Source organism: Syngnathoides biaculeatus, chromosome 20 (genome assembly GCF_019802595.1).
Source record: "Syngnathoides biaculeatus isolate LvHL_M chromosome 20, ASM1980259v1, whole genome shotgun sequence".
Classification (NCBI taxonomy): Eukaryota; Metazoa; Chordata; class Actinopteri; order Syngnathiformes; family Syngnathidae; genus Syngnathoides; species Syngnathoides biaculeatus.
Window position 1 is genome coordinate 3,503,912 of NC_084659.1, and position 10,185 is coordinate 3,514,096.

The 10,185-nt window shown below is 40.5% G+C and overlaps 1 long non-coding RNA gene across 2 annotated transcripts; it reads left to right on the plus strand.

Moving 5' to 3' along the window:
* The first annotated feature begins 399 nt into the window (after window positions 1-399).
* Window positions 400-9,519, plus strand: LOC133493655 (uncharacterized). 2 transcript variants are annotated; one of them, XR_009793085.1, is made up of 4 exons: window positions 400-532; window positions 5,928-6,045; window positions 6,216-7,378; window positions 7,869-9,519. It is a non-coding gene; the product is annotated as an uncharacterized LOC133493655 (long non-coding RNA). The 2 variants fall into 2 exon arrangements; XR_009793084.1 differs by having other exon boundaries at window positions 5,928-7,378.
* Window positions 9,520-10,185: the final 666 nt, after the last annotated feature.

Sequence of the window (10,185 nt, forward strand, 5' to 3'; positions counted from 1 at the left end):
ACACTAACTCACATTCATTAACTATGACGGGAAAAAATTTAGGACAGGGAGTTGTCTCCTCCGAATTGCTGCCACACGCTTACCTCCGCAAATGTCTGTGACAGACGGTGTATTTTTTTGAAATATGCATTGTTCTCAAATGAGTCAGTTTGGTGTTTGTTAGCGTTATCGTTAATATATTTATTGTGGATTTGCAACAAAGCCAAAGTATCATCCTTGGTTCGAACAGTCTTGTTCACAGGATGAGCTCCTACACACAGATGCAACAGTATCTTCCTAGAGGTGGCCAAGGACAACTCCATCATAACCAAAGAATGTGCCACATCATCACCAAAAACTGTACCTTTGTTCATTTCATCTGATCACCCCTCCTTTTGACCTTGGGTGTTTTCTAATTTAAAAAAGGATCCCAGCTTCAGAGTCGATTTCCAGGAAGACCGTGGCCACGGCAACACAGTCCCGTTAAGGGACTGGTCCTCGAACTCTCTAACTGGGATCTGAGGGTTGACGGAAATACAACTGACAAGAACTGGTAAGAACAATTTTCTTATGAGGAGTGATTGTCGACGGGAAGTCTGCGCGAAGGTGCATCGCAGTCTACACGGAGGTAAGGTGTAGGAAGTACAGTTAACTTTTGCGTAATGAGGGCGGACTTGTCTGTATACCTTAGTTAAATTCCATGTAACGAGGGGGGACTCGTCTGTATCGGTCACAGTTAAATTCTGCGTAATGAGGGCGGACTCGTGTGCACTTAAATTCCGTGGACCGTAACAAGGGCGGACTCGTCTCTATAGGTTACAGTTAAATTCCGTGTAACGAGGCCGGACTCGTGTACGTACTCAAATTCTGTGGAAAATAAAATACAGTCTGTATAAAATCTAATAAAACTGCAGTATAAACCGTGTGTGATTGTGTAAACAAGTGTTTCAGAGACAAGATAGGAAGTGACGACTTGTTTGGATGCAATGGCAAGATTCCTCTGCCCTTCTCGGTAGAAGCCTGAGGAATACCAACCAAAAGTATTTAACAGTCACCCTGTCTAATACAAAAACGCCAACCGTAGTACACACTAAATAGAAAACAAAATACAATTCTGCTGGACATCTTAATTCGCAAAAAATAATTTACCTGAAAAATGACAGATTGTAGAAATAAAGGTGACTTACTAAAATGACCTAAGATAGGTCTGACGATACCTAATGGTGGTTACAAGAGAGGAAGGAGGCAGATTAAGGAAAGAACATGATATTGAATAGAGAAAACCAACCACACTCCCTTCCCTGACATACACCACCACGCAGAATGACTTGATCAGACAGAACTGACTTGAAATGGTCAAAGATTACAAAGACTACTATCTCCAGCACAGACTGCTGCACAAATGACCAACTTATCACCAAGTTAGGCGACTTGTAACCAAGGATCTAAGTAACCAACCCCGACACACAAAATGGCGCCAACCTGACTATTTAGTGTATAGGACTTGAACTATGGGTGTTGTTAAAAAAGGTTGTGGAAGATAACACTTCACACAAAGATATATCCTTGGAAAGATATGGAAAATTTGAAAATTCAGAGAGCAACTCAGCATTTTAGACACAGAGCAAATTACACTAAAATAGGATGAGAAAAACAAAAGATGATGAGCCCTTTGAGGAATACAGAGTGAGAATGACAACTATATTCAAGATTTACAGTGGCCTGCAGGAAGATGGAGAATAGGGCATTTCAACAGCTGTTGACATGCTCATGCAGGTTTAAAAGACACAAATTACAGCTGGGTTAACAAACATTACATTGGCCTCATTACTGACACATAGGAGGAATATCTTAATCATGCCCTCCATGTGGAGAACATTCTGAAAGATAAAAAGAAACAGATGAGCTACAACTTTTATGGGAAAGACACTGCTACAGCAAGCAGAACATTTCCCAACAGAACAACAGGATAAGATAAATGAAGACTTTCTTAATGTAACAATGTGGTACAAAAAAAGCCTCCAGGCCCAGATTTTCATTATTAAAACAAACTCAACAAACACACTCCAGAAAAAAGAAGAGAAAAAATAAATAAATAACAGTTGATTATCTGCACACAGATAATCTGGGGACGGCAGCCACAAGGGTCAGATTCCCACAGGCCTTGAAGGACAGACAGTTAATGTTGCCACATGTGTCACTGTTAAACCATATGACACACAGTCAGAGTGGTTGTGTGGTTTCGTCAAAAGAGACCAAACAGCAACTTATTGGAAACTAGACGAGGAACATTTAAAAAGTACAGGTTAGTGCAGGCCGTCACCTTCATCAAAAGTGACACAGTATTGACTCATACCTCTTAACATAGGAAGAAAAAACATTTTTAAAAAGTCAGAGAATGCATGTGGTCAATAGGACTATCAGATGTAGGACTCATTAGAGGAGCACAACCTGTACAAATTAGACCAAAAACAGATGAGACAATATCCATTACAACCAGAGGCCTTAGACGGCAAAAAGTCAGTTATTGAGTTATTAGTTACTGTCTGTTTCTTTCGGCTTGTCCCTTTCGGGGTCTCCACAGCGTGTCATCTCAAATGAACGCACATATATGTTTGGCACAATTTTTACACTGGATGCCCTTCCTGACACAACCCTTCTCAGGGAGTGGAGGTCCCAGTGCGATACGAACCTACAACCCCTGGTTTACCAAACCAGTGCTTAACCACTGAGCTACGCGGCCTCCCTGAGTTATTAGTTACTGCAGGGGTAATAATTGAATGTCAAGACTCTCCCTGCAACACACTTATTTTTTTTCAAGAAAAAAAAAAGCACGCCCATCAGGAGGTTGGAGAACCGTTCAAGACCTCCAAGCAGTAAATGCTGCTGTTAACACAGCAAGCACCTTGTGTCCCAGACAAACATACACATTGCTGAATTAATTAAATCCAGATGCAAAGTTTTTTACAGTAGTGGGTTGAGTTGCTGTTGCATTTGCATTTGAAGGCAAAAATACACATTTATCAGGTTATCTCAAGTATACTGTGAAAGGGCAACAATTTATTCACAAGTTATGACAGCTAGTATGTCCACATTTGAACTATCAAGTGGCAATCAAATTCTACTTCATGAAGATGGTATTTTGCTTGCATCACTCCACAAGGAAACTTGCAAAGTGATACAATAGCATTGTTAAAACATTTAGCACAGGAGGGACACAAGGTTAGCAAGAACAAGTTAACAACAAGATAAGATCTTAGGACACTCCTTAGCGGAGCAAGAACAATTTTAGATGATTAAAAAAAAAAAGTTGTAGTTAATGTACCAAAACCACAAACAAACTATGCAGCAATAACTGCATCATTGTCCAAATTAATGTATGAGGAAGACCTCAAAATGACATCATTGTTAAAATGGACAGAAAAATCAGAAAAAGCTTTCTGTGAGATGAAGGAAGAATTAGTGTCAGATTATCCCAAATCCTTTATGTAGATCAGAGATTGTAAAGGTCATTTTATGACCTCAGTTTTAGTGCAACATAGAGACTCAGCGGAGCATGTGCATTACCCCAGTATGTAAGAGCAGTTATTGTGACATCTATTGCTGTAGAAACAAATTCAGCCATAGTTTTGTTCCATCCTCTGATTCTAAAGAGTACCACATGCAGTCAGTGCACTGCGTACTGAGACAAAAAAGCGACGTCGAACCCAGCAACAATTTTTATCACGTCATGAGAAAGTCATGAGGATGGTGCAAAACAAGCAAAAGTTAGCAGAAATATGAGCCAAAAGTAGCAGTGGCCTGAAAGATCAGCTTTTAGAAAGAAGAGAAGCGCTATTTGTAGATGGATCATCTTCGAAAATGCATGGTTTAGACAGCCAATGTGCATTTGCAACAGTGCATGTTTTTGTACAGCACTGGGAAAATAAATAAATAAATAGGGGATGAATTAATCCACGGCCAAAGTAACACATGCAAAATTGTTAGTTGATTTACTTAATGCAATGCAAATGCCTAAAAACTGTTACTGTATACAAATGCCTCACACATAGATAAAACAAAGATATGATTTCATTAGGAAATGCTTTTGCTGATAGAATACTAAAGGAAGCTGCATTAAAAAAAAAGATAAATGACAAAATTTTGATAAAAGACACATTAAAAAGATATGCACAACATTGTAAAAACGATGTGTGTCCAAACAACAAACCTGTTTTATAGTTGACCATTTTGAGGTATGATTTTGTCAAATCTCAAACAGGAGGGATATGAGTCTATACAATCAACATTATACAATTTATGGCAGAAATTTCTGTTAAAAAAAATGTAGGACAGGTTTGACATGTGCAAGACATAATCCCCAAGGTAATTTGAGCCAATGTAAAGGACGGTTCATTACGCCACAATATCTGTTTTAAAACTATCCATATGAGTCTATTGAATTAAAAGTGAAGCAAAAAAAAGGGTTTGGTGATTATAGATGCTTTTTCAAAATGAATAAAACTCTTTCCAACCAAACATGCCAACAGCTTTAAAAATAGCAGAGTGGAATACTCGAGTTCATTTGTCTCATTGTAAGAAGGTTATTGATTTTGAAACCATTGTTAATACTAATGTGTTTTATTGGCTATTGGTAAGATAGCTGTTCTCATTCCCACTGCCAAAGTCGCTGTAGTCCTGTTACAAAGGGGGTCATGCTATTTAGAACCCTTCCGTCTCACTCCTGTGAAGAAAACACCCCGACCGAGGCATTTAGGGGATTGAGTCTGCTATCATAATGGCAACTAAACAGTTACATTTTTTTGTTGGGTGTTGGATTTTATTTTTTCTGCTCGAGTGGTACCTAAGGGAACTACCCGAGGTCCTAGAAAACAAATTTGATAACCGCATAGAAAAAAAGGGAATTTGAGTTGATTGAAATAAACACTAAGTTAGATGTAGAAAAATGGTTTCAAATTGCAACAGGCATTTCAAAATAATAATTGGGTTCTCATGGTAGAAAAAAGGTATCACAGTGACGCAGCTGTGAGGCTTTGGCCTCACAGTTCTGAGGACTGGGGTTTAGTCCGAGCTCCTCCTGTCTGGAATTGCATGTTTCCCCAATGCCTATGTAGGTTTCCTTCGAGCGCTCCAGTTTCCTCCCGCATCCCAGGAGCGTGCAGTATTGATTGGACACTCTGTAGTGTCCCTAGGTGTGATTGTGAGTGTGACTGCCATCGGTCTCGATGTGCCCTGCGATTGGCTGGCGGCCAGTTCACGGTGCACCCTGCCTCCTGCCCGACGACAGCTGGGATTGGCTCCAGCACTCCCGTGACCCTTATGAGGGTAAGCAGCTAAGAAAAGAGAACTTATGAGAGTAACGGTACCTGATAATGAAGAAAAAAAATGGGATTCTGTGTATACAGTAACTTCTTTTGAAAAACAAAACATTGTTTTCTAATGATGTACATCAAATTTATTGGAACCGCAAACAAATTGGGAAATTTATCAGCAATGATGTGTACAACCATTTTTGTGATTGAGAATTAATTTAAGTCATTGCCACATACAGACATCTGATGGTGATGTGGGGGTAAAAATAATAAAAAAAATGCAACAGGTTACTGTGCTTCAATAACTTGATTATTGCCATTTGTCTGTTCATCCATTTACATCTACTGTACATGCAGTTTTACCCTTGGTCGGAAGAGAAACGGTATGGGAACGACAAGTGTTTTAACATACATCGACGCCACTGATGTTCCAAATGGGTATAAATTGGCTGATTAATTTGGCAGCAGGATTTGAGTCCGCAGGTTGTTGGCGTACAACCAACAAAAACATAACCAGAATCAACTCCATTCATCACAACGTACATGAATTGGGCAATTGGACACAGAGAGGGTTTGCAACTGCATGAATAGTTAACTGCTCATTTATGGCATTTGAAGCGGAGTTTCTTTTCACAGGTTGGCTGACAGAGGAGAAATCTGTGCGATGTTCAGAGAACAATGTTGCGCACTGAAGGCCAACACAGCTATGGAGTCATGCCACCGAGGGGGTTTGAACCTTGAACAGCTTGTTCTGGTATTGACACCTCCATGTGAGAGACCTGGATGAATGCCTTTGGAAGATGCACAGCCCTGTTATTGCTGTTTTTTCCAGCAATTTTTACCTTGTGTGGATGTTGAATTCCTTGTCTGCATGCTCTCATTGTGAAACTTATTAACACTGTTATTTCACCCACAAACGAACAGGTGGTGGAGATGTATCCTTGAATGGTGAAGAATGACCATGACGACGATGATGATTTTCTATTCTTCATGTGCGTGTATTCATTTTCATAAAAAAATATTCATTAGAAGAAGTTGTAAGATGATATAAGAATTTGTGCAAATACATAATAAACAGAGGGGAAATGTTAGTTATCGTTAATATATTTATTATGGACTTGCAACAAAGCCAAAGTATTATCCTTGCTTCGAAGAGTCTTGTTCACAGGATGAGCTCCTACACACAGATGCAACAGTATCTTCCTACAAGTGGCCAAGGACAACTCCATCATAACCAAAGAATGTGCCACATCATCTCCAAAAACTGTACCTTTGTTCATTTCATCTGCTCACCCATCTTTTTGACCTCATGTGTTTTCTAATTTAAAAAAAAAAAAAAAAAAAAGTACGTGAGAGGCTGGTTCAGAATGTGTTTGGAGACTGTAACTGGCCCATCTCTCACGTCCTCCTGATCAGAAGAAAGACAACTTCTTGTCTGTTATTTGTGCAACTATTCCGGCAAGTTAGGTGATAAACCTAACAGTGTTATAAATACTTCTTGATAATTTGAGATTGACAAGAATAATTCTTACCTGAAATGATCACTACACAGGTGTGTATTTTGTTGATCACCATCACGTGCACGATCTCTATACACTTCTCATTTTTTTCAATATGAATACCAAAGTTTACATAAATGACCCCTGGTTTTAAACAAACTTGCATTCATTAACTATGAAAAAAATAGAACAAGGAGTCGTGTCCTCCGTACATGGAAGTGAATTGCAGCCACACTTTAACCTCCGTAAATTCCTCTGTGACAGGGTTTTTTTTTTTTTAAATACACATTGCTCTTAAATGAGTCAGCTTGGCATTGTAAATACTTCTTGTTTATTTGAGATTGAGAAGAATAACTCCTACCTGAAATGAAGTGATTGCGACACAGGTGTGTGTATTTCATTGGGCACCGTCCATCCCGTTTAATTGCCGAAATCCATCAATCTTTTCTCGTCTTTTCAGCTGGTATCCCATGAATGATCTCTTTGAAGAATTGTCTCCTCTATTGTGACAACCAACAGGACAACAGGTCTTGGGCAATTTGAAAAATCTACTCCAGTTCAACGACTCCAGCACTGCCGAGCAGCGAGGTTTGACCGGCAATATGGCGCCGCGCAAACTGTGATGTAACGTGCACGAGCTCTATACCCGGTTAAATGCAGAGAGGTTGCATCAGGAAGGGAAACCAGTGTAAAACTGTGCCAAAAAAAAATGCATTAATCTAAGATGACACGCTGTGGCTTCCGTTAATGGGACAAGCCAAAAGGAAAATAAGATGATGTAAATGACTGACAATTTCAGTCTATTGGTTTAAAAATACAACAATACATAATACAGATAACATGTTAGGGGATTATGGACCATGTAAATTATTTCGCCATTTCAGTTCTGGCTTTTTTTACTGGTAGCTTCCATACTGAATGTTTGTTCTCCGTCACAACAAAAGTCATTCATTCAGTGGTGATCTGCTGCAATTGTGAGTTACTGAGTGATAATACCGCATTTCCTCTTCTACATAGTGCAGTTGCAGTTAAATACTGTGAACAAATTATTTTAACCACTTTGTCTTTTGTCTTGCAGATGTCAGTGATTATCTTCATCCAGAGTGGCAGCAGTCAATGACTGGTCATTTCAAAGAGGAAGAAGAAGGTGAAGAGGTTCAGTGTATCAAAGAGGAGAAGGAAGAGGTCGTACACATGAAAGAGGAAGAGCAGGAGGAACGCATACAGGTTCCAGTCACTGGTGTCCATTGGACGAGAGAAGATGAAGGTCAAAGTGGGGAGAGACGAGGGGCTGAGCCTTCAGAATCAGTTTTATTGGCCAAGTGTGTAAAAACACACAAGGAAATTTTCTCTGGCAGTCGGTGCTATCCTGGTACGACATTTAGTACAACCAGGAACAGCTCAAGTGATGGAGACCACTGTGGAGGATCACAAACAGACGACGATGATGATGATGAACAATCGGAAGGGGATATGACATGTCACACTACAAACAAATGCTGTTTAGGGGAGTGAGTCTGCTATCAAAATGGCAAGTAAACGGTTATTTATGGTTTAACGGATAAATGCAGATGGTTGCGTCAGGAAGGGCATCTGGCGTAAAACTGTACAAAACATATACGAGCGTTCATCATATGAATTCCTTAATGGTTAGGTCGTGGCCCGGGCATCCTACACCCGCCCCCTTAAATGTTAATGTGCAAGCCGTAGATCGTGATACTGTAGGTCAAAGACAAAGAGAAAAGCGGCTTAGTCGGCAGAAGAAGAGGAGAAAGGTACAGACCATATATCTGAGTGTAGGCACTTTGACTGTGAGCACTATGGCAAGAAAATCTCAGGAGTTAGTTGACATGATGATTAGGAGAAAGGTTGACATATTGTGCATCCAAGAGAGCAAGTGGAAAGGGAGCAAGACAAGAGGTTTAGGTGCAGGGTTCAACTTATTTTATCATGGAGTAGATGGGAAGAAAAATTGAGTTGGGGTTATTTTAAAGGAAGAGACAGGAACATAGAGCGACCTACAAGAGCGGAGGTAGAGTCACGCAGGTGGATTATATTTTGTGCTGACAATGTAACCTGAAGAAGGTTACCGACTGTAAAGTGGTGGTCGGGGAGAGTGTAGCTCGACAGCATAGGATGGTAGTGTGTAGGATGACTCTGGTGGCGGGTAGGAAGATTAAGAAGACAAAGGTAGAGCAGAGAGTCAGGTGGTGGAAGTTGAGAAAGGAAGAATGTTTTGTGGCCTTTCGAAAAGAGGTGAGACAGGCTCTAGATCAGTGATTTCCAAACTCAATAGAGCCAAGGCACATATTTTACAATTGAAAAACCCCACGGCACACCAACAAAAGTAAATGTCACCAAAAATGGATCGATTAATTACTGTATGTACTTCCTGCCATCTAATAGAAGAGGATTTTTTTCTTCTGTCTGTCATTGTGCCTCACTGGCATAAATAGATGAATAAAGATACATTATTTCTTGGAAATGTTTTTTTTTAGCAATTACATAAAACTGGATAACTTCCCATGGCACACCTGAAGAGCGCTCACGGCACACTCATGTACCCCGAACCACTGTTGGGGGAATCACTGCACTAGATGGTCAGGAAGAGCTCCCAGAAGACTGGAATATAACTGCCAAGGTATTCAGACAGGCAGGTAGGAGAGTACTTGGAGTGTCCTCTGGTAGGAAGGGTGTCTTCTGGTAAGAAAGGGGAGAAGGAGACTTGGTGGTGGAACCGCAAAATACAGGGAGTCATACAAGGAAAGAGATTAGCAAAGAAGAAGTGGGACACTGAGAGGACTGAGGAGAGGCGAAAGGAGTACATCGAGATGCAATGTAGGGCAAAGGTAGAGGTGGCAAAGGCCAAACAAGAGGCATATGAAGACATGTACACCAGGTTGGACACGAAAGAAGGAGAAAAGGATCTCTACAGGTTGGCCAGACAGAGGGATAGAGATGGGAAGGATGTGCAGCAGTTAAGGGTGATTAAGGATAGAGATGGAAATGTGTTGACTGGTGCCAGTAGTGTGCTAAATAGATGGAAAGAATACTTTGAGAAGTTAATGAATGAAAAAATGGGAGAGAAGGTCGAGTGGAAGAGGCAAGCGTGAATGACCGAGAAGTGGCAATGATTAATAAGGGGGAAGTTGAAAAGGCACTGAACAGAATGAAAAATAGAAAGACAGTTGGACCTGATGGCATACCATTGGAGGTATGGAAGCAGTTTGGTGAGTGTGGTAAGAAAGTGAAGAAATGGGTCCAAGCAGGATGGAACAGTTGGTGGAAGGTGTCTGGTGTTCTATGTGATGGGCAAAGGTTATTAAACAGTAGTGAGGCCGGCCGTGATGTACGAATTAGAGACGGTGGCTCTGAAGAAACAACAGGAAGCAGAA